The sequence below is a fragment of the Callospermophilus lateralis genome, unplaced genomic scaffold, assembly GCF_048772815.1.
Source record: "Callospermophilus lateralis isolate mCalLat2 unplaced genomic scaffold, mCalLat2.hap1 Scaffold_45, whole genome shotgun sequence".
NCBI lineage: Eukaryota > Metazoa > Chordata > Mammalia > Rodentia > Sciuridae > Callospermophilus > Callospermophilus lateralis.
The window spans coordinates 13,313,108-13,336,691 of NW_027514398.1; the positions used below are offsets into that span (position 1 = coordinate 13,313,108).

At 38.3% G+C, this 23,584-nt stretch overlaps 1 pseudogene; it reads right to left on the reverse strand.

Annotated features, from left to right (window-relative positions):
* Positions 1 to 1,700: 1,700 nt before the first annotated feature.
* Positions 1,701 to 9,279, reverse strand: LOC143388836 (constitutive coactivator of PPAR-gamma-like protein 1 pseudogene; annotated as a pseudogene).
* Positions 9,280 to 23,584: the final 14,305 nt, after the last annotated feature.

The window sequence follows — 23,584 nt, forward strand, 5'->3', positions numbered from 1 at the left end:
ATTATGTTATACTATTTAAATGTAGTATAACATTAACAAAAACAACAAAATGATAGAACTATACCTGCTTCTACTAAATTCTTGATGGAAAAGTTTTCAAGAACAAGCAATTTGTTTCCTGTTACAGAATAGGGGGTGATTTTTTTTTTAGATCAAAGTTTTTTTTTTTCTTCACAGAATTTCATACTTTGCTAATATGAAGGCATAAAACAGCAACAAATAACAATAATGTGTACAGCAGAGAATCCACCAGGGTAATGTTGATATTTGAAAATGGCTAGATAATTTTGGGAGGATTTTAGAATAAATGCAACAGAGGTCAATAATCACAGAATTTTAATGTTAGAGTACAATCAGTCAATGACTAAACAGAGTTAACATCTTTTATAGGCCCATTACTGATTATTAACATTTTTGTTTTGCAAATGGGCACATACTGGTAAGAATGGAAGAAAGGACAATAACATGCATAATATTAACTACACACTTTAAAATTTATGAACCATGCAGAAGTTTAGTTCAAGTAGTATACTAACGTTCTACATCCGATTCAAAACCACATAGTTCATTGATCACAGATGCATGGTATTAGTCATGAAGTTTCAGAACACATTGTGTTGATTTTGAAAGGACATTAGCATCTCAATGATTTCAACTTTATCTCCATTTAACTTGCTTGTAAAGTATTATGATGTACTGTGTATTTAAAATCAGCAGACCGGCAATATTACTTTATAATTTTTAAGTTTCCATGGTTGCACTTTTTTTTTAACACAAAATAACCACATCAAAAATGATAAAATTTAAGTAAGAAAGAAAACCTGTGGTTGTGTCTTATTTCTTTCATAATCATAAAAATCAAAGCCTTAAAGCTTCATTGTGAAACAGTAATGCAAAATCAAATATAATGGCATACATATGGTGCCAAATGCTAAAAATTATATTTTAAGCTATATATAAAGACTGCCAAAATTTGTTTTTTTTATAGTTCAAGAAATATAGGGGCTGGGGATGTGGCTCAAGTGGTAGCACGCTCGCCTGTCATGCGTGCGGCCCGGGTTCGAGTCTCAGCACCATGTACAAACAAAGATGTTGTGTTTGCCGATAACTAAAAAATAAATATTAAAAAATTCTCTCTCTCTCTCTCTCTCTCTCTCTCTCTCTCTCTCTCTCTCTCCTCTCTCACTCTTTCTTTAAAAAAAAGAAAGAAATATAACTATAGACTTTTGTCATAACCAGTTAAAATTTTGTGTGTACTTTATTTTAAATGCAGGAGTCAAATGCTCTTCATTTTTGTTCTCTCTTTTTTGTTTTATTGTAGCATTTTGATTACAACTGGCTAAGACTAAAAATGTGTTGTTAAAATCTCTGATATTGGGCTGGGGATGTGGCTCAAGCAGTAGCGTGCTCGCCTAGCATGCGTGTGGCCTGGGTTCGGTCCTCAGCACCACATACAAAGATGTTGTGTCGGCCAAAAACTAAAAAATAAATATTAAAAAATTCTCTCACTCTCTTCTCTCTCTCTCTCTCTCTCTCTCAAAAAGAAATTCTCTGATATCAAAGAGGGATCTGAATTTCCAACGTCCTCATTTTTATTTTATGGAAAGGCCAAAATGTACATAACTGCAGGCTCTCTTTCTCTCCAGATATTTCTAAATCCTTTCCCTTCCAGCATCCTTCACTCTCTATAAAAAATAAGTTTACTCTTCTTTATTTAAGATATCTGCCACCAGAGCAGCCTCACTGTAGCAGGTGCTATCTGTACATAGTGTATTTCAATGAGGATTTGTAGCGCATATTTTAGAATCATTGTTCAAGGAACTTTCATTCATCTGGGGCACTGTCTTCTCCTAGGCCATCACTCCATTTTTAGCCAGGGACCCATGTGAAGACACGGCAGAGAACCTTGATTCCCCAGATTTTGACTTCAGCTCTTTGGCCACTTCTTCCACTGAAGCAGCATAAGGATGTCTGCCCTAAATTGCTCCCTGGCTTTTATAACCTCGGCCATAGTGCCTTTCACCTCTACAAAACCTTCATATCACTATGGTGTAAATAACTCCTCTTGGACGCCCTCTTGCTGGTCCTCCCACAGAGACAACTTGCAGTGGGAAGGGCCCTCAGCCTCCATGGTCCTGCCTGCTTCCTTCCCAGCAGCCAACCACAGTGCCAGCAATTTCTAGTTTCCCTCCCTGAGAAGGTATAGTTTGGACTCTGCCCTGGGACTTGCTAGTCCTACTGCTGTCACTGCCTGAGAAGGCTCCATAGTGTCCCCATGCTGCCACCACCCAGAAGGCATCCTAAGGGTAAGTTGCTATGGTTTTCCCATAAGGGCTGCCAAAGCCACATACTTCTGCAAAGCCTCTGCCCCTGCCCTGAGCAGAGGTTTGAGGAGATTGCCCCTTGTAAGCTGCCCATTCCTTAATGATCACTAATGAGAATTCTGGTGGATGTCTGTTCTTTCTAAAAGCAAGTCTCTCAGTTTTTTTTCTGCTTTCTGCCAAACTAAACAGGACTCTGTATACATACTGATGAACTGGCCTATTGAGCAGGGCAGCTGGAAGCAGATCTTTGTTGGCTTCATCTTCAATAGAAACAGCAATTTTGATTTCACACTTTATCAGGATTTAGAAGATGTAAGGGTACATCAGCACCTTCTTGTGCCTGTGCTTGGCCACTTTTAGCACCTCATGTGTTATAGGGGCAGGGGAGGTATGGTGATGTCCATGTGGTTCCTGGTGGGCATTGACAGGAGGCAGGGGATTGGCTGGACTGTGCCCATCTGACTCCTTTTGCCTTCCACTAGCTAGCTTCCTGAAGAGGCAGTGGAGAAACCTTCTACCTTTGCATACCCTCATTGTCATTGTCTAATGATTATGATGTAGAAGAGCCAGGGAAGTAGGCAGAATCCACCTTATTGGGGCTGCCACTCTGGGCTGGATTGATGTGCGAGGACCGCTCATAGAGTGGAGTGTGCTTCCCCTCGTGAGGAATGTTGCTGTAGTTGTTCTGCTCTGTCAGGTTCTTCCCACTGGTATCCAGAGTGAGGGCCAGCTAAGTGAGGATGTATACACCCTGGCCCAGAGCTCCCCAGGGCTGGGCTATTTCTTTACTTTTATGTGGTATCGATGATATAACCCAGAACCTCTCATGTACTAAGCAAGCATTTTCCCACTGAGCCACAAACCCAGCCCACATTTAATCTTATTTTAATAAATGTTTTTTATTTATTTCTACCCTTCCCCCCTTTTTTTATTCACCTTCCAATCTACGTGACTAGAAAAGCCTAGAAAATGATAAAGTCTAATGTTAATTCTGGTGTTTGGGGCACTGGGTTTTGGCAAGATTCCCACCCCTTGCTCAGTTCTGCAGTATTACTCTGGATACTTTAAATTCTTTATAAGAGCCTGTAGCATTTTTATTTAAAAATGCAATCAATTTCCCAACATACAGCACTATTTTTGAAAGTTTTGGGGAATGACAGGATGAGAAAAGCATCTAGCATAGTGTGGTTGTGTGATTCTGAGAGGACACAAAACCTTTATTAGGTCACAAATGGTTTTCTTACCTAGAATGTGCTTTTCTTTGCTTTTTAGAAAATTTCTACTCATCCTTCAATACCTAGTTAAATGTGAAGATTTCATATTCCCAGCCAGTACCTATATCCAGCCAACCAGACCCCTTCTATGAAGACTTAGAATCTGAGCAGCGACAAAGTGACAGCAGAAAGACTTACAGTGTGCTCATATATCAGCAGGCTCCAGGAAGGACTATAAAGGGGTTTTGGGCACTGAGATCACCTGGAAAAACCCAGCTCTAGTTTTATTGAACTTTTCCATCAGGTTCCCTTGACCTCCCCAGTGTCATCTAGTGCATTTTTAAAAGCACCCAGATCAGTTTCTGCAGCTTGAAACCCAAGCCTCCAACTGCTGCCCTGTCCTTAGAGCATTGATTCAGGCTGTCAGAATAAACCATAGTCATACAGAAGTCATTATAAAGAGGCTATTTCTTCTGAGACTGAACCTTGAGAAAGATGGCCATGATCAGACACCTATGGTCCCTAATTCTGAGATGCCCCAGGCTGGCTGGATAAGAGATCACAGAAGACTCTTGTTTGCCAAGTACCTGTGCCCATCCTGTGCTGAAAGGGTAAGAGAAGTGCTGAAGGCCACAGAGCTAAAGAAAATCTGAAGGCCATGTCCTTTGCAAACATCCTTTTTTAATTCTGACTGGGCTCTTTCACATATAGGGCAAGGATCTTGCTAGTTTCTGGCCAATGACTCTCCTGCATCCATAATACACAGACAGTGCTGAAAACATGCTCACATTTATGCAAATAAAGTATTATCATCAGCTAAATTTTGTAAATGGAGATAGTCTGACTCAGGTTAGCAAAGTGATTCAAGGTCATCCATGTTTGGGCTCCAAACCTGACCAGAGCCCAAATGTAATTGTCCCTTAGACTCAGTGGTGTCACAATCATGGGCATCTCTGCAAGATTCCTTTCATTAATTTCAGATGAAGTTTTCGAGGAGCAGTAAAAAGGCCAGGTGACACAGGGTGGCTGGTGTAGGAGTGATCTTGATGAAAAAGCATAGCTAACAAAGAAAATCTGAGCCATTTGGTATGCTAGTGGATGTTGGTGGAATTGAGCCAAACCAGACAGCAAAGCTTCCACAGCTAGAGAAAAAACCCCTGCAATCCCAGAGAGTTAAATAGGTCGGTGGAGGATGAACCATGTGGACAGAATGCAGAGGATCAAATGGGTAGGGTGGGCATGGCTCTGCAGAACAGTGCAGGTAAGAGGCCAGATGCTGGGTGGAGCCTATGAAAAAAAGGGGAGAGGACTTAGTGGGGCTTAATTGTTTGGCAGAGGTGGTGAGGCAGAGTCAGGCTGAGTGAGTGGAGCCCATCCCATAAGAACAGTGGGCAGGGAGAAGACAGAGGAAGCACGTGGGTAGCAGCATCCCATTCAGGACCCCTTATGTGAGCATAGCCTAGGAATAAGGTGGCACAGTGGTGCGGGAGCAGAAGGCATGGTGGGTGCGTCCACAGGAGGCAAAGGGAATCAGGAGAGGCATCCAGGAATTCTGTTAGGAGTCACTGTTGACCCAGTGAGGAAGAATGGTCTTTGTGCTCTGAGATAGAAATGTGACCTCAGGGTCTGCTCCACAGGGGGACTCAGTTTTCCCACTTACAACTGAGACAATGGAGGGAGGCTGAAGATACCACAGCAAAGCCTTTCTTGGTTCCTCCCTCTCATGGGATGCTGTGCACTTTCCATATTTTCAGGTTGGTTGGGTTCTACAGGGTTTCTGGAAGGGATCCTGGGGATATTGCCTGAGACACTTTGTTATGGGAGAACAACGATTTTTCCAGAATGTTCACAGAGACTTCTCTTGGTGCCTGCTCTGTACATACTGAGACTTGGAGGTCCCAAGAGGGTAAGCCTGTGATGCAGCCATCACTTGCTGGAGCCTGGTCTGGATTGCACATTCCACTGCACTGGCTCACAGGCAGGGGTTTCCTAGCACCTGGGCAATGAAAAAAGCATTTATGGGGGAGGAGGCCTTGACCCTTTCCAGAAGCGACTTTTGGAAACCCCCTATATCTGTAAAGTAGGACACAAAGTGACACCAGCTTCTCAGGCTGGAGTAAGGCCAAGCCTCAGCTTCATGATTCTCTAAAAGGCAGTTTGAATGGATGGGTAAGGGATCTATTTTTGACAGTGTTATCATTTAGGTTTTTTCTTTTAAATATTTATGTTTTAGTTGTAGATGAACACAATGCATTTATTTTATTTTTATGTGGTGGTAAGTCTTGAACCCAGTGCCTCATGCATAATAGGCGAACACTCAACCTCTAGGCATAACCACAACCCTCATTTTTTTTTTGAGAGAGAGAGAGAGAGAGAGAGAGAATTCTTTTTTAATATTTATTTTTTAATTTTCAGAGGACACAACAACTTTGTTTGTATGTGGTGCTGAGGATTGAACCCAGGCCGCATGCATGCCAGGTGAGCGTGCTACCACTTGAGCCACATCCCAGCCCTCATTTGGTTTTGTACATGGAAACATAACCCCTTGCTTTTAAAAATAAAACTATTAACACCAGGCTTTGTTCTAGGCAAATAGGACATGGGCATCAACACAGCAGCAAGGAACCTCTACTCCCATTCTTCTGGGGACTACCATTCCCCTGGTCTGACCCAAGAATTCAAGCAATAAAGAAACACGGAGTACTGACCTCTTTTAGGCATCTGATCTAAGGTTATCATCCATAAATGTTTTACCTTCTGAATTATTCTAAGACACCCCTCGCCATGTCATTTACCTGCCCCAATCCTTTTCTACCTGTGAGATAAAGGCCTCCATAGGATATCTTCCATTTCTTGCTTCTCCAGTTGAATTTCCTCACCCTTTATTGAGGTTTCAAGAATTCCTGTTTTATCTCTACTTGTACTTAGGGCTGTGCTTAACGTGGATACTTTCATTGTTAGAAGTGCTAGCTCCTTATTAGACACTAGATGGCGCCAGAATTATACTTTTGATTTTTACTAATTTTAGAAAGCCCTTCAGTACTTGTTTTACAAGCAGATTTTTTAATTTTTTAAAAACAAATCTTCATTAGTTGTATGTATGAAATTAATCATCCAGCTATGGAAGGGAGGATTATACTCACCATCCAGTGTGTGTGTGTGTGTGTGTGTGTGTGTGTGTGTGTGTGAACATATATATTTATATGCATATTTTGTTTTCAAAATTTTATTCAGCAGTGGGGTAAGAGATGCAATTCAGTCATGGCCTCTTCCTACTTCTGTTGTGCCTAGGCTGTTTCAGGAGTCCTTACTAATATTGCAGATATTTCTTTCTCTTTTCTATGCTGTGATTATTGTAAGCCAATAAATAGAATAAATATATTTCAGTGATGCCAATGGTTATCTCACTTGTGGTTATCCATTGGGCATCTGTAGGCCTAAGTGAACAATCAGTGCTTTTTGGCAAAAGCAGCTTATAAATCTCTTGATATGAAGAGGATTTGTGGCCATTTAGCAACAACTTGTCCGCATGGATATGATTTCCAATAGAATAACAGGAATAAAAGTGGTTTAATTGGATTTATTTATTTATAATTATATATTTTATATATATTTAATATACATAAATTGTATATTTATATGTTTATAATTTTGAATATCTCTCTCTCTCTCTCTCTCTCTCTCTCTCTCTCTCTCTCTCCCACACACACACACAAATGTTTATAATATTGTCTTTAGAATAAGCAGGGTTGGGGGATGAATTGGGGTGAGTGTAATGGTTAAAAGACCAAGGACAATTGCTGAACTTTAGCACTCTTGGGTAGTTGCTGATACCCAATCCTGTATGGGGCAGAAAGACCACATGAGGCTAGTCTTGAGAAAGGCTTTTGCATTGATGTTTGTGATTTCTCTTAGATATCCACATGAACATGTCTGAGGTAAGAGAAGAGGACTGGGAAGAAAATGGATATTTGGGAGACAGGGGAATGTGGAAAATACTGCCATGAGACTTATCAAAATCCTGGGTGTGGGTAAAGATATAGAAGTACAGGGATCATTTCTCTGAGGTGGGCCACACCTATATTTAGCAATGAAGAAGAGAAGTCTATGAAAGAGATGGAGAGTGAGGGCATCCAGTTAAGGAGATAGAAAGCCAGGGAAATGAAATGACGTAGATTTCTGGAAGAGATGATTCTAAAAAGTAAGTTTTTGTTATAAAAAACTACTAAAAAGTGAATTACAGGGTGACAAAGGAGGGACCTTTAGATTTGGTGCCATTGTGGTTTCTGATTATGTAAGTGGAGCCCCTGTTCTCTTGTGGTGAGAACTGAACCCAAATGGGTGAGGAAAAATTAAGGTCAGTATAGTGAAAGCAATAGCTGGAGATTGTTTTTTGAATTGTGTACAATGAGACAAAGGGAGACTCAGCCAGGTGTTAACATTTATGGTCTCTGAGATGTGGGGACAGTTCATTTCTGCAAATGCTTGTTTGTGGCTGCAGAAATAATTTTTCTATTACCATTTTTGCCACCTATATCCTAGAATTGATTTTTTAAAAAAGTAATATGGAAGCCCAATAGTAATTTCTTGAGAGTAGGAAGAGTGCTGGGGCAGGATAAGGGATAAAAGTAGATGATAGATAATTAGATATGATCACTGTGTGTCATGCATTTGAAAATATTATGCTTGAATCCATTAACATGTGCAATATATATATTTGTTAATTAAAAACAAATTAAAACTAATAATTCTATTTGATTACTGAAAGATAGGCACTCAACATTGAGGGATAGAGTATCCTTATGGTTTGTTCCCTGCTTGTGAAAATGGTCATTGTCAGTTACCTGTAAAAAGAACTGATTAAATAATTTTTGAAGAAATAGTATGGATTTGAAATGCCTTGTTGCCACAGCATAATGAGGTTACCTGATGGTCACTGAAATATTTGAAGTGCCACAGTCCATTCATTGTCAAGGTAGTTTGTGTCAGGTTCATCCTTTGGGAATGTAATAATTTCCCTTATTCCTTCACTGTTTGTTGCATTCAGGTCACTGAGTCTGCCCACTCCTAAAAAGGCAAGAATACTAAGCTCCACATGAAGGAGGGGATTCTATTTTCCTGCATTGTTTTGAACTCTTCTATATGAAATATTTCTCTGTTCCTGTCACTTTTTATCAATGAAGCCAATTATTTTTATCACTAAATACATATTTATTTGTTGCTTTCACTCATATTTTACTGTTAAAGTTGTTTATTTTATTGATAACATTTTTCCAGCTTTCACTATTTCAGGATTTTTTACTTTAGTTTTTATTTCATTTGTCAGGCATCCACATGTGGAACACCTTGGGAGACTCTCCTCCTACTCTTTCTTCTGTTCCTCCTTCTATGTTCATGTTCATTTTAAAATTTATCTTACCAGATCCTAGACTCAGCACTTTCTCCAGTGAAATATGCACCTTTTTACTGATATTGTTAGGGCAACTTGTGTAATTTGTCAGGCCCAATGCAAAATGAAAACTTAGAGTGCCTTTCTAAAAGCAGGTGACCTGTGCTATTGACATCATGCCACAGAAATCTATTTCTTTCTTCTGTGATCTCTTCACATGTCATGGTACATCTTGTCTGTCTTTTAATTGTCCTTCTTATTACAACATTTTAAACATTTATCTTTAAGTATGCCATAAGAATTCTAGATGCAAACTTACAAGCAAGTCATACTCTAGAGCTTGCACATCCATGTTGTGTTCATTAATGCCAAAGCAGTGAATATGTTACACAGAATCAGTGCAATTGTTTTTACTACACTTTGATAACTGTGAACAGTTTCTCCAACTGGTTTGTTAATGAGTTTGAAAGAACCGGTAGAAATGTGACTGTAGATCACCCTGGTTTCCCTTTCCCTTCACATCCTCAGCTGGAGAGGTGGGCTAGCAAAGAGTACCTTGAGTGACAAGGCTATCTTCTTTATGTATTTGAATCTAATTCTGGTGGACATTACTGTGTGGCCTCCCTGGGTTTCATCACCCTCCCTTTTTTTACGTACTTGTGGATAGGACATGGTCACATTGTACCCAACTTTCTCTTAGCTCCCATATTTTCTTGGCCCACTGGAATTCTGTGATTATGGGAATGAAAACTCAGTGTGCATGAGGTGGCGAAATGCAGTATACCTGCAGGTTACATTTATGTGCTGTGTTCATATCTGTGGTCGATTGCCTTCTTGGAATTTACTTTTGAAAAATAAGTAGTAAAAATTATGATAGAAGTAGCAGAATATTCAATCAAGGACAGGTCCACTTTGAGCAGGAATCCTGACTGTGTAGGAAGAGCATCATGGGGTTAGTCCCTGGTTCCCTGCCTTCTACCTCCTCCTCTCTCTCTCCATCATCCTTCTCTCCCTCCCTCCCTTGCTTCTTTCATTCCTCCCTTGCACAATAGTAAGAACACTAAGTAGGATATATGTACTCTGAAAACATACTATTATAAAGTGTAAGTATAGAATTATTCTGCAAATATTTAGAAGTTGTTTATCTTATGAAATTGAAATTTTATATCCATTGAAGATCAGCACCCCATTTTACTCTAACCACGTTTTTTTGAAAACAACATGCTACTCTCTGTTTACATTTTTTTTTTTTTTTGCCACTAGGGATTGAATCTACAGCACTTAACCACTAAGGCACATCCCCAGAGTTTAATTTATTTACTTATTTTAAATTTAGAGACAGGGTTTTATTCAGTTTCTTTTGGCCTGGCTAATTTGATAAGGCTAGTTTTTAACTTGTGATTCTCCTACCTCAGCTTCTGAAACCACTGGTATTAAAGTATGTCCCACTGTGCCTAGCTTGCTTACTGATTTTTCCTCAAGTTTTTTTATTTTATTTTAATAGAGTCATAGGGATTTTCTTGTGTGTTTTAGACTTTACACTTTTTCTTGTGTGTTTCTTGTGTGTTTCAGACTTTACACATTTTTCAGGTGATGTGTAGATAATTTCTCTCATTCCAACAGTTGAGTCTTTTTTTTCTGTTCATGCTTTATTGTGCTGTGCAGAAGCTTTTGGCTTAATGAAATTATACTTGTCTGTCCCCTGTCCTTTTACTGTCATAGCCAAAGTACTGTATTCTGAAGCAATGATGTAAAGTGTTTCTTCTGTGTTTTGCTGTTATTACTCAAAACTTATGCTCTTCTTCCTTTTTTTATTTTAGATTGAAAAATAGCAACTTCATCTGCTTGTGTGGTATACCATGATATTTTAATACATGTAACACTCTGTAGTGATCAAATCAGAGAAAGATCATATCTGTCACCTTAGTAGGATGGGAAGAGATTGGTAAATGGGGCCACAGTATTTTCTTTCTTCCCCATGTAAATATTGAGTGTCCTCAGCACCATCTGTTAAAGAGACTATCCTTTATCCATTCTGTATTATTGGCCCCCTTCTTAAACATGAGTGTGAAGTGAGTGTCCGGGTTCATCCTTGTTCTTTTTTCTGTGCATTGGTTTGTATGTTGCCTTCTATTTCAGTACAACAGTGTTTTAGTTCTTATAGTGTGTAATTTGTTTTATTCTGTCTTTTTTGCATTTGTTACAATTAGCTATATATAACAGTATAATGCATTCACACAGTATATATAAATTAATTATACCTTCACATTTTTCTTGTAGAATTTTCTTGATGTAGAATTTCATCAGTCATGTAATTGTATAAGTGTACAAGGTAATAATATCTGATCCATTTATAATCCTTCAAAATCTCATACCTCTTTTCATCCCTTCACTTCCCTCTCTCTAATACAAAGTGCATTTTTTTTTCCTAGTGTCCTCCATTATTAATTAGCATCTGCACACCAGATAAAATATTCAGCCTTTGGAAGTTTGCTATTGGTTTATTTAGCTTAGCATGGTATTCTCAAGTTGCATCCATTTGCCAGCAAGTGGCATAATTTTATTCTTTTTAGGGTTGAGTAATATTCCATACACACACACATACAATATATACCACATTTTACTTATCCATTCATCTGTTGAAGGGTACCTAGGTTGTTTCCATAGTTTAGCTATTGTGAATTGACCTACTCTACATTGATGTGGCCACTAGCAATATATGAGTGTAACTTTTCTTCCCCATTCTCATGAAAAAAATTATTGCTTTTATTCTTGATAATGGTCACTATGACTGCAGTGAAATGAAATATTGAAATAGCTTTGTTTTCATTTCTATAATTGCTAATGATGATGGTCTGTTTAATGTGTTTGTTGATCAATTATATTTCTTCTTCTGTGAAGTGTCTGTTCTGTTTCTTAGTCCATTTATTGATGGGTTATGTCCTTTTTTGGGATTGTTTGTTGAGTTCTTTATATATCTTGGAGATTACTGCTGTATTTGATGTGTGGTGGTAAAGATTTATTTTCCCATTCTGTAGGCTCTCTCTTCATGTTATAGATTTTTTCATTTGTGAAGAATAAGCTTCTTTCTTTGAATCCACCCCATTTATTAATTCCTATTTTTACTTTTTGTATTTTAGGAATCTTGTTCAAGAAGTCAAGTCCTAAGCTAACATGATGAGGATGTGGACCTTCTTTTTTTCTCTTAGTCACAGGGTTTCCATTCTCATGTCTTACTCTTTGATCTACTTTGAGTTGATTTTTGAGCACAGTGAGAGATAGAGTTTTAATTTCATCTTTCTACATATGGATTTCCAGTTTTCCCAGAACCAAATTGATGAGGCTATCTTTTCTCCAATTTATGTTTTTGGCATCTTTTTCTAGTATGAGATTGGTCTACATGTCCCTTGGTACCTTGTTTAAATTTTTTTAACTATTTCTCTGTAGTATAGTTCAAGGTCTAGTATTGTGATGCCTACTGATTCACTCATTTTGTTGAGAAATGCTTTGGCTATTGTGGCTCTCCGATTTTTTTCAAATTAAGTTAATGCTTGCTTTTTCTAGTTTTATGAAGAATGTCATTGGAAGTTTAAAAGGAATTCCACTGAATCTGTATAACTACTTTTTTAGTATGGCTGTTTTGACTATGATCATTCTGCCTATCCAAGCGCCTGGAACATCTTTACATCTTCTAAGATCTTCAATTTGTATCTTTAGTGTTCTGTAGTTTTCATTGTAGAGGTATTGTAACTCTTTTTCAGATTGATTCCCAAGTATTTTGTTTTATTCTTTTTTTTGAGGACATTATTAATGGGGTGATTTTCCTAATTTTATTTTTACAGTGGATTCATTGTTAAAGTATAGAAATGCACTTGGTTTATGGGTGTTTATTTTGCTGAATCTATTTATTAGTAACGAAATTTTTCAGGTTAATTTTTTTTTTGGTTTTCTAAATATAGAAGCATGTCATTAGCAAATAGTGATAGTTTGAGTTCCTCTTTTCCTACTCATTTATCTTTAATTCTTTCTTCTAATTGTTTTGGATAGAGTTTCAAGAATGTTGTTGAATAGAAGTGGCAAAAAAAGGCATCTTTTTTTTCTTTTTTAAAAATTTAGAGGGAATGTTTAAATTTTTCTCCCTTAAGAACAATGTTTCTGAGGAGCCACTGTGGGAGGGCCAGGCACAGCGGCCCAGCCACTCCTGCCTCCTATAGGTGCTTTATGGTGTGTGGGGGGGAGGCATCCATAGGATGGAAACACCCCTCTAAGGCAATGAGGCACTGAGCCTGGGCGGTAGCACCAGTGGCAATGGCAGCAACTTAGCCTTCCAAGGCTGCTTGTTCCCTGGGGCGCCCCAGAAGGACACGCTGACACTGAGCCTGAGCAAGCAGGTGTTGCTGCTCCAGATAGCAGCTGCGCCACCTCAGCCTCTCTGGGCTGGATGGGCACCCCCAGGGCAGTGGCCCCCGGCCTCTGCCCTCCTCTCCAGACCTGGAGCTACTCAAGCTCACCTCTCCTGAGCTCGAGCACCCCATAATCCAATCCAAAGGGCTGGTCACCACCACAGGACAAGCACGCAGTTCCTCTACCCCAAGGTGGCAGCCAGGGAGGAGTAGGAGTTCACCGAGATCTTTGTTAAGGCCCTGGAAGATTTGCACAAGCAGAATCATCTTGGGGCCGGTAGGGCAGCCTCTGCTGGGGCACTGAAGGAAGACCCTCTGGCACGGCATCCAGCGTGGAGTCCCCTATTTACCCCACCTCGGTAAGCTGCCCACAAGGAGGCACCGCTCTAAGCTAACCTGAGCAGCTAGCAGGTGGCTCACAGGGGTGCTGGATGCTGCCACTGTGGCCTTCACCGCCTATCCCATTCCCTTCACACTGCAGCTGCGTCCTGCTGCGCCTGTTTCCGTGAGAGCCCGCTGCTGTGGCCCATCGAGGTGGACATGCAAGAGCCAGATCGCAAGCAGCTGGCCAAATGCATGGCAGCTTCCAAGTGACACAAGCGCAAGCTGGAGCGCATCTCACACTTGGAGGAAAAAGTGAAGACGCTCAAGAGCCAGATCAGGAGCTTGAGTCCACCGCGAGCCTGCTGAGCCAGCAAGTGGTGCAGCTCAAGCAGAAAGTTGTCAGCCACGTCAACAGTGGCTGCCAGCTGCTGCCCCAGCACCAGGTGCCGACATACTGAGCCCGAGCAGGGGAGCAGCCCCCCTGCTTGAGGAGCGGGCTCACTAGGGGCGAGGCATGGGTGCCCCAGGCTTGGAGAGCATGCGGCCCTGGTGACCCCCTCCCCCTAGAGTGCCTAGGACTTGGAGAGGGCGCGGCCCCAGGTAGATCCCAGGGGGTACCCAGATCTCATAGAGGGCGCCCTGGACTTTAATAAGCTGGACCCCCAGCTCCTTGGGGGCATGACACAACCCCCCTTAATCGAGCTGCCTCTGTCTGTGGCCCTGTGTTGCAGAAACCTGAGAGCCCCGAGAGCTGTCCCTTTATACACACCTTTGTGGAAGGGGCTCTGTTGGGCACAGCCAGCAGCCTGCCTTTTCTTTTACTTTTTTTTTTTTTTTTTTTTTTTTGCCTTTGGAAGAAAGAAGAACAAAGTGTTTGGTTCTGCCGTATTTATATTTTAACTCGGGAACAAATGGTTGTATATACGTGTGTGTTTCCTTGTGTTTTTTTCAAGAAAGGGTAAGAAGAAGAAAAAAATTACTATGCCTTTTCCTAGCTCTGGCTACCTTCTTCTATCCTTCCGACCACCACTCCCTTTTTGTTCTTTTGTTTTTGTCTTTCTTTTTGTTTTCCTAGGAGTCCGAATTCCTATTTGTAATTCTTTGTTCTCCCTGTTTTCTGTTTTTACAGTCTCCTTATGCCAAAAAATATAATAAATAAATAAATAATACAAAGAAAAGAAAAAAAATTAATGTTTCCCTTGTGTTTACCATTGACAGCTTTTATAGTGTGAAGATATATGTCTACTATACATAGTTTTCTAGTGTTTTGATCATGTATGTAGTCAAATGCTTTTCCTGCATTTTTTAAAGATAATTTTCTGATTCTTGACTTTACATCTATTTACTTAAAAAATGTTTATTGATTTTTATGTGTTTAACCAACCCTGCATCCCTGGGACAAACCCCACTGATCATATTACATTATCTTTTTAATATGATTTTTTATGCTGCTTGTCATAATTTTATTGAGAATTATTACATCTCTGTTCATCAGGAATACTGGCCTGAAATGTTTTTTCCTCAATGTGTCTGTCTCGTTTGATATTAGTTGATATTAGTTTCATAGAATGAGGTTAGAAAGTTTTGCTATTTTCTATTTTATTAAATAATTTTAGAAGAATTGGTGTTCATTCTTTTTTCAACTTCTTGTAGAACTGGGTGGAGAATTCCTCTGATACTGAGTTTTTCTTAGTTGGTAGGCTTGTGATAAATCCTGGCTTGGAAGAATTAATGTAGTACATTCAAGACTTCATACTTTAGAGGAGAAATGACTACCCTAACATTAGCCTGCTTTGACAAATGTTAGTCCTCAAATAACAATATTTTTTAAACTTTATTTTTTCCCCCAGGAGAGGAGTGACACCTTGAAGACTCCTTTTTTTAAAACGTGTGTGTGTGTGTGTGTGTGTGTGTGTATGTGTGTGTGTGTGTATCCAGAGTTTTGTGGTCACTTGGTAAAATTGCATTAAATAACACAGCCGTGACTCCATTTTGGGTATGTTATTCAAGCTTTTTAACTCACATATTAAATTTTTGATCCATAAAACAAAGTAGCTATAATTTCTCTCAGAGTCTCTATATGGAAATATGCAAAGATGGGATAAAATATTTTAACACTCTAACTCTCCAAAGTTATCAAATTTATTTCTAATGGAATTTAATGTTATTCATACTCTTTACATAATGCTCCTTAAATAAATGTAAAAACCATTGAAATAAATAAAACACAAGAGGATCAGTCAAAGAAACTGAAAGACCCCATGAGAGCAGGATGAAGCTTATGAAATACTTCTGAATTAAATGCTAAGTTCCATGAAAAGTGGAATCAACATTTTTCATGTGTGTGTATCAGGATAATTACTACACTAAGATATCTAGGTGTTTGTAATGCAGGAAAATATAAGATATTATTACAGTGTTAAGAAATAGGGAAATAAGAGAAGCACTAACATAAACATCATGCTGAATTTAGCTGGACACCCAAATGTGAAGCCTAGAGATGTTTTGTAGAAATCAACAAAGTTAAGCAAATATCATCAGTTCTCTTTCTGCTGAGGACAGAGTAGAAGGCAATAGTTTACACACATATTTTTAATAAATTAAATATAATGTTTCATTTCAAGTGAAAGGAATAAATGAGTCTGGGTAGAAGAAACTGTCAAGTTCAACTTGTTAAACTGTCTTTGACAGATCTATGACCAAGAAGGAAAAATGACTATTTCCCATGAATAAATTCAGTAATAACAGAAAGTCTTCTCAAGCTACACTTTGAATAATGCTGCAATGTTTATTAACTCTGGTGCCTCTCACAGAATAGTTGTTACTGCTATTTACCTGGAGTCTTTAATTTCTCACCAAAGAAGCAGGCCCAGGCAAGGGTAGAATGGAAAGTGGAAGCTTTATTAAGGACAGTAGAAAAGACTTCTCCCCAGAGGAAGAAGGGGACCCAAAAGGTGGAATCCATAGAAGAGCGAGGTCTTCCCTTTTTTATTGTTAAAGTCTTTTTTCAGTTTTTCCACACTCCTGTGTTTTTTTTTCCAAGGTGGAAAGGCCAAAAAGGTGGGAGATAGCCAGGCAGGAGGAGTAATCTGGTTAGGAAGGCCCTGGAGCAGCTTCAGGATTAGCAACTTCCTGTTTGCTTGGAGCTGTTTCATTAACATTTCCTTAGGATGGGCTCCATGTCTAGGGAACATTAACATTTCAATTTCCCCAAGGCTGCTCTGGTTTCCTGGACTCCATTCTCTATAATGGCCTCCATTGAATCTATCTTACTGGATATGAGACCGGATTTACCTAACTACACTTGGAGAGTCATTCAAAAAATTTTTTAAAATGAAATTTACTAATAAACATGGAAACACATGGAGGCATCATACATAAATATTGTTAGAAAAAATATATTGTCTGAAACACACATTTTTTGTGATTCCAAATTTGGGACATTCTGTAAAAGTCAAAAAATTAAAAATGTTTAACATTGCCAAGAAATCAGGGGCAGTAGAAGATGCTAAAGAGGGGAAGAACAGGGATTTTTTGAATGACCCTCCAGTGTATGGATGTATCATAATATTTACATTAATAACAGGTAAATAGCTACTGAAGTCTCTCTTAGCTGCTTCCTGCTCTTAGCAATCATGAATGAAGAATCTGTGCGCATTTGTATGTAGGTTTTGTGTGGACGTAGCTTTCAATTTCATTGAATTAACCTGAGAAATACAATTAGTGGGCCATAGTAAGTGTAAATTTAATTTTTAAGAAGCTATCAAGCTGTCTTTCAGAGTGGCTGTTCAATTTTGTTATCCCTACAGCAATTTATGAGAGTTCTTCTTGTTCCCCATCTTTGCCAGCTCTTGATATTGTCAGGTTTAAAGTTTTGTAAATTTTTATAGGTGTGTTTAATTTGTAATTTCTTGATAACATATAATGTTTAGCATCTTTTCCTATGCTTTCCAAATATATACTTTTTTTCCTAAGGAATATATGAATTTCTTTCAAATTTAAAACAATTTTATTAGGGTAATACTGTAATACAATATATATATATATATATATATATATATATATATATATATATATATATATCATTCATACTTTTTCATGTTTGGGTATATATATTTACTAGTGTAAAAATGATCACAATCAAGTTTTTAACATTAATAATTTATGCAGATGGCTTTGTTGCCCTTTCGTAATTTCTACCTCTTGCTTTCTCCTCCTGTGGGAGTGAGGTAGGGGTGGGGGAACAAGACTGACTTTTAATTGTTATACATGATTCATTAAATTGGAAATCACAAAAATTAATTGTCAGAGACTTAGTCTGCAGTGATGGTGACCTCAAACTTAGTGTACTCATCTGTAAGATCAGAAGTCTTCCAATCAGGACTCAAGATACTGGAAAGATATGGACAAAGTAAATAATGAATTAAGAGCACTGCCTGACTCAGAAAAGGCTCTTGAATTCTGGTATCCTGTGTTACCATCCATGCTTTAGCTTTGGGATGCATAGTACATGTGAGAGACTATAACTCCATAGTTTTTTAAATTTAATTTATTTGTTCTTTTTAGAATATATTTTGGCATGTTATACATACATGGAGTATAACTCATTGTGTTTAGAATTCTATTTTTGTGACTCTACATAATGCAGTTACTCTTGTCATTTGTTCAATACAAGGATTAGAAAGTTATGTTCAATTCCATAGTTCATTTCTGTCATCTCTAGTTATAATTCTATAGACTTCAGTGTTTTAAAGACTTTTTCCTTATTGGTGTTATTGAGTTAAAGTCTCATAAAAGTGCCCATCAAACATAAGTTATGTAGTGAAATTTACAATGTTGTGGTATAATTACAAGAATTATCTTGTTTAAAAATTGTTAATTACTAAAAATAAGCCATGTAATCTGTTAAGCAACTACTCACTTACATGGCTTCCAAGCCCCTGGCAACTAACTCTTTTTTTTTCTAACTCTATGATTTCCAATTTTTGGATATTTGATATAAATGTAGTTATAACCCAGGTTAAATTTCATCTCTGATTTTGCTTACTTTTCTTAATATTTTTGATATTTGTCTACATGGTGGTCTGTATCAGTACTTCATTTTTATTGCAGAGTAATATTCAAACATATATATGAATGCTATATATAGATATATATTTGTTTGTATGAATATATCTATATGTACATGTGCTTCCTCAGTATGTATGTATATATGTATCATTTATATGTATACATATAAATACATAGACACATTTGTTTATCATTCCTGATGAAAATTTGCATTTCCATATATCTCCTAGTATAAATGGTGATGCCATTGATATTCATGTTCAAGTATTTCAATATCTGTTTTAAGTTCATTTGGAAATTTAGCTAAGAATAAAATTGGTAGGTTATGTGGTAATTCTATGTTTAAAATTTTAGCATTCATTAAATCCATTTCTATACCTACTCTATCATTTTATATTCTTAACAGAAGTGTGTGTGGCTTCCAATTGTTTTATATGGTGCCCAACACTTCTATTTTTTTAAAAAATGCAGGCATTCTCTTGTTCATGAAGTACTCTTTCATGGTATTTGTTGGATTTCTGTTGTTCATGTTGTTCTTTTACTAGTTTTGGTAAAGGGAAGTGAACACTAAGGTAGTCCAAGAATGGATACATCTCCTATCTCTTTTGTTCACAGGATCTACCTAAGTCACCCAAGGTTTCCACAAACATGCAATACTCCAGGAGACTCCTGAATAGTTTTGATATGAGCATGTATATATTAATAGACAAAAAAGAAAAAAATAAAAGCATCAATATTTTTCTAATAGAATTTCACTGAAAGACATATCAGGAACTGTAATGCAAGAAGACAAAAAATAGACTAAATATAAATGTCTAAGATATAAAGTGAATAAAAATTATAAAAATTTATGATATGCAAATGGTGTCAGATATATTGAAAATTAAAGCAAATGTTGAAAAACTGTTCCAGATACAGAAAAAAAAATCCAGAAGCTATTTGCTAGCTATTTAGACAACTTTGTTCTAGTAGAAAATTTAATCCTATTTTATTGATTTTTATCAGAGGTAAATATTCTGAAATAGAACATATTATTTTAATAGTAGTGACAAATTTGCTTTTGATCACTTTTGTCAGAAGCTGAGCTTTTTTCTCCACTTAATTTGCATAGTTTTATTATTTAAGTGTCAGCAATGATCAACACCAAAGGACTGAGCATGCCATCACTATTGATCAAAAGCCTTTTGAAGACATGTCAGGATGAGATAACCTGTCCACACTATGCCTATTAATAGTGAAATAATAAAGTCCAAATCATACTGGATATCAAAGAAGATGATGAGCAGCAGAATGGTGTGAGTAACTCTTTTTTTCTGGGAAACTTTATGGAGAAAATCTGGAACTTAGAAGAAACATGATTGTTGTTTAAGTCTATGAAAGAAAATTATTATTTACCTGTTTGAAAGAACCATATGGTCTCAAAATTAGAGATCACTGCATACCATTGTTAGACCAGGATGCAAGAAAAGACTACTGACTCCAATTAAAATCGAATAAAGCAAGCTTATCTCTTTGACCGGCCTGGCTGCCTCTCCCACCCAAAACCACAGGAAACAAGACAACAGCAGCAGCTTTCCTGCATCCCAGCTTTATAGCCCCAAAAAATTACCAAAAAAAGGGGGTTACAGATAACAGAACTTTGACAAGAATCACACTAATGGAAGTTTACATTTTTGCTGGCCCCAACATCAGAATTTCTGAAGATCATTACAAAGGGTCATTATCTGGACAGGGAAGGCCAATATTTCTGAGGTGTCACTGAAGTTTCAGAGAGGGCTCCTATCTGGTCAGAAAACAAGGCATGGGTGAGTTTAAGGCACGAGCAGGCATTCCAAGCAGGTTCAGAATTTGCAGTAAATTATACTAAAGCCAAAAGTATTTTCTCAATGATTTCTGGCAAGATACTCACAATTTTGAGAGAAATTCAGGTTTGGTCTATCAAAGAACACTATTCAAACAAAAACAGTCCCACATGGCCCTCATCTTCTTCCATAGAGACACTCATGATAACATTCTGGCTGGGGGATTCCATAGGGGAAGCAGTCTGAAATGGTGTCCAAAGTAAGCTCTCATGCCATTCATTTGCCAAAAGTCGTGGTGGCCTGGACACCCTTTCTGAGAAACAGGATAGATAAAATGGGCCTGTAGTTAATACTGCACTTCATCTCAAATTAGAGACCTCCTGCCTGCCAGGGGTACATTCTTTATGTGTACTGGAGTCAAACACCTGTGTGCTACTTACTATAGGGATTGCAACAACTCATTTGACCCAGAGAATCCCTGTTCTTACTTCATAGGAATCTTCTTTTTCATCCTTTTGGTTTTGGAAGGATATATGGGATCTTCATTTAGTTTCCTGGGGTGCTGAGAATCTAATCCACAGCCTCACAGAGAGCCAAGAGTCTGATTCAGACACATCTTTTACCTTAAAGGCACAGATTAGGCCTCTTCATTTCCATTTGAAACTGTTTTCATGAGGATTCACAAAGGGGTGGCCTAAGGCAAAGACAAAACAATAGGTAAGAAAAAAGCCTGGAAAAAGACTTTTCCTCAAGAAGAGCACTGTGGTACTGACAGCTCCTAATCATGCAATTTGGGTTGCTATCTATCCAAGCAGGGATTCTCCAGAGAGATCCTTCCAGTCATGCTAATTGTTCAGTTTGCTGAGATGCTTGGCATTCCCTTCAGAAATCCAGTCCATGGACATGTCACAGAGCTTGAATGTGGTACACATCTTGGACACAAAACCACAAACGCCTTCAGAGAGTGGCCAAAATTCAGGAAGAATACAGGAAATTAGGATCATAGTAGGTGTTGCCCATGTGAAATAGAAGCAGCAGTCCATTGATAAATTGGACATGAGGAGTGCTAGAAAGTTTTCCACTAGATAGGACACATCCATGGATGCATTCTTCTCTCTACTCTCTTTAACCACAAACCCAGTGGGATCCACTGACATAGAAAGACTCAATAGTTAACAGTCCATTTCAAACCAAAAACAACTACAAAGAAAAACGTTTTTCCTTCATGTTCTCAGAACATGGGACAAAATGACAAATTCAAACACAAACCCACTAAGACACACAAACCACCCCTGTATTTGGTCTGCATCTATTCACTCTGTCCTCTGACTGGTGGGTGAAAACATGTTCCCCAGCAGTGGCCTTTCCTGTCTCAGCCTGGTCTCCTTGGCCATCTCTGTGGAGTTGTCAGGAGCCAGCAATGAGCCAACACTTTTTTCTCAGGAAGGGCCCCTGTTCAGACCATTGAAGGCATTTGGCTATCCACACATCACTAGGTGCCAAGAAAGAATGACTCTGGCCTTGATACAGACAAACAAGTGAGCCCACTGAGACTGGAACTGCCTCTGGGTGCCTCGCCTCCTGGACCCCAAGTTCAGAGAGTTCCATCAGCAAGGAAGTGAGGTGAGGTCACTTCCTTCAGGGAAGTGAATGAGGTCACTGCCTTGGCAACCACTTTGTCCTAACAGTTGTTTCCAAGGGTCCCATGAGATGGAGGCTGCCCCACCTTCCTGTGACATTTTCAGAAGACAGAAAGGTCTACATACCCTAGGAGCCCGGGATCAGCAATCCACACAGGCCTGATTGTGTCCATCTTCCCTGCATTGAGAAGACAGAGGCTGATTCAGCCATATACCTTCATCCTGACCGGGTTGCTGGCCATGGAAGATGACTTTAGACCTCACAGGTCCTACATAGCTGCCTACATTTGCTCCCGGGATCATTTCTGCATCTACCTTTGAGCTTCTCAGCAGCTGTAGGATTCCCTACATACCTGTATGGCAAGATCAACTCAGGACCTGCTGTTATATGAAAATAGATGGAGGGAACAGAGTATGGTTAAGGGTAATATCATGTTCGATTTGGATTAGACTCATTCTGCTGGATGAATACAGATATTGGGAAACTAGGAGATTTATAAAAATGTAAGATGAAATGTAAGTATGAAAATAGAAAACTAGGTAAGATCTGAAGCACACAAGGGTGTTGGGCCCTTGATTTGGATACATAGTTTTGAATTATGTTCTGCAGAGATGAATCCTCTAAATCAATACACAATGGCATAAGATCTTGTACCTGGGACTACTGAATGTAAAAGAGAACTTCCAGTGAAATAGAGATAGTAGGCAGAATTCCTGTGTAGGGTAAGGAAGAAGAGTGAGTTTAGGATTTGGACAAAAGGCCCTTTTTGCAATCGAATTTCTATTAGAGTGTAAATGGGAATATCAGCACACATGAAGAGTCAGTCACAACAAGGCATTTGGAAATATAGATATCAATACGCATGTTAGGAATTCTGGCAAAGTACAAAATGAGTAATAAGATCAGGGATATTTTCAAAAGGGGGGTCGGTGAATATCGTAGGAGGAAACAAGTGTATACTCAACATAAGATTGAAATTTGAAAACAATACGCAACACAGACTTAGATGATTTTAGTATTCCATGCTCTCATTAAAATTAGGCATTGGTAGAATCATAAGATAAGCGTGAGTTTTGCAATTTGTGTCCAGAAGATTATGTGATGGAAGGAATACATGGAGCAGATGACATTTGTATTTCTTCTACCATTTCTTGTTGCATGTTTTGAAACCCTAGCATTTAGTGTTTGGAAATACAAAAAGGTGTACCCTGTGTCTACATATATAGAGATAATGCATGAATAGAACATACGGTGAATAAAAAATATAACAGGTTACTATTTTAAATAATGGATTGACTTGGTATTTTAAAAAATACATGAAATCTGGTATTCACATACAAACATGAAATCCAAGTAGTTATACATATAGTGGTAATATTAGGGTTACTAATTATAACAAACTGTGTTTGAGTTTTGC